This window comes from Canis aureus, chromosome 33 (assembly GCF_053574225.1).
Source record: "Canis aureus isolate CA01 chromosome 33, VMU_Caureus_v.1.0, whole genome shotgun sequence".
Classification (NCBI taxonomy): domain Eukaryota; kingdom Metazoa; phylum Chordata; class Mammalia; order Carnivora; family Canidae; genus Canis; species Canis aureus.
The window spans coordinates 23473926-23477976 of NC_135643.1; the positions used below are offsets into that span (position 1 = coordinate 23473926).

At 35.7% G+C, this 4051-nt stretch overlaps 1 pseudogene; it reads right to left on the reverse strand.

The window, feature by feature from the left end:
* Positions 1-2856: 2856 nt before the first annotated feature.
* On the reverse strand, positions 2857-3329 carry LOC144304178 (small ribosomal subunit protein eS24 pseudogene; annotated as a pseudogene).
* Positions 3330-4051: the final 722 nt, after the last annotated feature.

Here is a 4051-nt window from a genome sequence, read left to right on the forward strand (position 1 = left end):
CCAGGAAATTAGACGTTATCACAAGATCACTGAACTTCTAACTTGCAAACTTTCTTTCCACCATCTGATGCTAGAAATTGCTCAGGACTTCAAAACAGATCTGCGCTTCCAGTGTTCTGCAGAAGTCAAGTGAGGTTTGTCTGGTGGGCCTTTCTGAAGACACCAACCTGTGTGCTATCCATGCCAAAAGACATCCAGCTCTCACACTGCATACGTGGAGAATGTGATTAAGCAGCCACTATGATGGAAAAACATTTCATTCTTTAAAAAAATTCTCTTCTTCCTGTTATTGATAGGTCTGAACATTAGACATTTTTTTTTTCTCCATGGGGTCAAAAGATACCTAAGTATATGACTGCAAGTGGAAAGACAGGGATAGAAATCAAGTATTGGCAATTTTTCCATTTTAATTTGTGTGTGAATGTTTAATATAAATTTGGGGATAGAAAGCATTAAGGCGTGTCAAATGTTTCTGTGAACACAGTTCTTCAGTTCAACTTTATAATAATTATGAATAAGCCTGTTATGTTTCTCTAGACAATGTCAGCATTTGGATTTTTTTTTTACAACAAATAAATTTCTTATTGACAGCAACTACTTGGTATTTATAGCATTCTTATCATAGAGTAGATTCCATCCATTCACTATATTTTTTGGAGTCCTACATGCAAGTATGTGTTTTTAATGTTGTCTGTCTTCTGTGCTATTCTTTTATGTTTATTATTAAAATACCTTAAATTATAAAAAAAAGTTATACATGGATTTTCTACTACGTGTGGGGTTGGCACCCCTAACTCCAATGTTTTCAAAGGGTCAATTATATTTGTTTTACAATCAGAGTTGAGTGCTCTACTTTATAACCAGAACTGATCAAACATAACTATGGCATCTACCACTATAATAATTTTTGCAAAACTTAGAAAAAGAAAGTTTTCTTTTTACACTATCTTGTCATGTTCATTTATATGTGCAAATACATATATATGCATTTACATATATATATTCATTTCATTTATTATTTATTTCCTTACTATTCTCCAGACTACATGCCACTCAAAGAAAGGAATCACGTTTGTTTTGTTCATTGCTTTATTCCTGTATGTCCGGCAGTATAACTAAATGACACAGTGATGTAAATGCCTCAATTCTATGCATATATATGTGTGTACACACATATACATACATCCACACACATTATATATATACAATGCATATACACATATTACATACATATACATACTATATATAGGTATATATAACCAACAACATGTTGATATATATGTTTATATATATAAATATGGTTGGTCTGCATGTTTCAACTACACAATTTTTGGGAGAGTGGGAAGATAGAGGGTAAAAGGTATAGAGGTAGATAGGAACTAGTTCATAGCTAGGAATAAACATGATGTAATGAAAGTCATAGCTATTTCCCAAATCTTCACTGTAAGCAATAGCATCTTTTATCCCTTAATCTCTATTTAGAATATTTTAAAAATAGCATGTTTTCCAAATATTTCCACACTTTCTCTTAGAGATAAGAACAGTCAGTTTACTGGAACAGTACAGTTACATGTACTATCAGTAAACCAGCAGAGGGGAAGTAAGAACAAATAACCATCTGTGTACAGTATGTAGTAGATTATATCATCCCTTTGGTAAACATTATCCAGGCAGGGAGGAAAGTGCATAGGCTGAAGAGTCAGGTAGATTCAGATTTAGATGCAGGCTAGAATGCACTTTCTACATGAAAGCGTTGATCAAATCACTCTGACCTTCAGTTCCCTCTTTGGAAAAAAAAAGGGGGGGAGATGATAAAGCCCATCTCAATGGATATTATGGGGATTAACTGGGATGAAGTAAGAAAAGCATCGAGCATAATTCATAACATATGGTAAAAGGTCAATCATTGTCCCTTTTGGTTTTTTTACCCTTGTCAAGAAGTGCTTTTCTAGATAGATTTGGTTACATTGTTCATCATTGTCCTGATAAATCCTTGAACAAAGAGGGTCACTATATTTAGCAGCTTGCAAAAATATCTATTCAAGTATCACTATCTGCTGTAATTGTTCACTTGAGGATTGGCCATGAGTCTACCCTCGGAACATCTCTAGGACCACACAATGTCCATTCATCTCTGTCTCCCACCAGCTCTGTTTTTGGCACATGGTGGGTACTTGATAAATGCTTCTTAGGCAAATGTTTTATAAACAGAACATAAACTATATGAAAGGACCAAACCGACATCATTATAAAATTCACTAGGGTCCCCTAGGCTATGGTTTCCAAACTTGGCTGCATATCACAGTGATGTGAAGAACTTGTGAAGAATTGACCTAACAGCCACTTGCAATCCTCTATACCCAATAGGTTCACAGAATTTAAACTTGGAGGTTATGGGGCAAAATAACTCATTTGCATTTTTGTTTTTTAAGTACTCTGGTAATTTTTATGACCCTCCAGATTTGGAAGCCCACTGTCCAGTTATCAAATCATGCTTCTTAGGCTAGTTGTACTAAAACTATCTGCAGTGGGGGCAGCTTTGTGAAATGGAGATTGTCTAAAACCTCTGGGAATGTATCCTAATGATCCACATTTTTTATATACCAAAAAATTTGCATATATACCAGGAAATTTGTGAACCTGCCTGCTATGCGATTGGAAGATTTCTCAATTTCTTAAAATCGAGAACGGCAAGTAAATTAAATGATTATTTATCCTAGTGAAGAGCAGAGCCCTTAGAATCTCCAGAGGAAGTTTTCTTTAGAATAATCTTCACCCTCCAAATTCTTTTTTTTTTAAAACGTCCTTAGTTTATTAATCCTCTCATGAAGAATCTGCACAATCACCACAGATAAAGCCACTGCAGAATCCTTACTCACTCTGTTGTCTAATCTCCAGCTCACTTTCTGCCAGCACCAACGTTGACTTTTGCAGTTTCCCTGACTTTCTTCATTTTGTTTTTGTGTTCTTTGTGCTGTTTTCTTGAAGTCTTTTCTTCTCATACAGGCCATGTCTTGCAAGTCTATGTTTGGGTTCATTTTTCTTTGCATAATCCAAGGAATCATAAATCATGCCAAAGCCAGTTGTCTTATCACCACCAAAATGGGTTCTGAATACAAATACAAATATGACATTTGGTGTGGTCTTGTACATTTTGGCTAGTTTTTCCCGAATTTCTGTCTTAGGTACTGTTGCCTTCCCGGGGTGAAGAACATCAATAATCATCTGTGTCCGCTGAAGCAGTCGGTTGGTCATGAACTTCCTGGTTCGGGTAGTTACTGTGTCCTTCATGATGGCGACTGAGCTTCAAGCAGCCGGGGAGCAAAAAAAAAAAAAAAAGATCACTCTCCAAATTCTAATGTGCTTGGATGGGGAGAGGAGAAAGTCTCTATGTTGAATTGTGAAGTGCCTTGAGAAGATCATGTTCATTTGCCCCACACAACTTTAGGGGTGTTTCACTTTAGGAGTGTTTCAGAATTTGAACGCATCTAGGAAAATACCATGTGAGGCGTAGTTTAGAAAATATTGCTTTTTTGCTAATAACAACTTTATTAAAGAAATGTTACTTTATATTTTATTTTGTAACTAACGTGCAAACAGAATAAATCAATAGCAAAATTTGTTTTGCAAAGAGGCAAAGAGTGATGCTTCATATCTTTAAAAAAATGCTATCTTTCCTAATAAACAATGCAAAAAAAAAAAAAAGCCTCTATTGATTGAATCAAGAAAGATTCAATCTGTGTGGCTCGGTGGCTAGGCGTCTGTCATTGGCTGGGGTCATGATCCCTGGGGTCTTGGGATCAAGTCCTGCATTGGATTCCCTGTGGGGAGCCTGCTTCTCCCACTGCTTATGTCTCTGCCTGTGTATCTGCCTCTCTCTCTCTCTGTGTCTCTGATGAATGAATAAGTTAAATCTGTGAAAAGGAAAAAAAAAGTGCAATTTTTTATACCTACCTAACTTAAGCCTTCTAATTCTTCCCATTTTTTTTGTTTTGTTTTTTGTTGTTATTGTTGTTGTTTTTACCTATTGGCTTAGTAATAAAGCCACTGT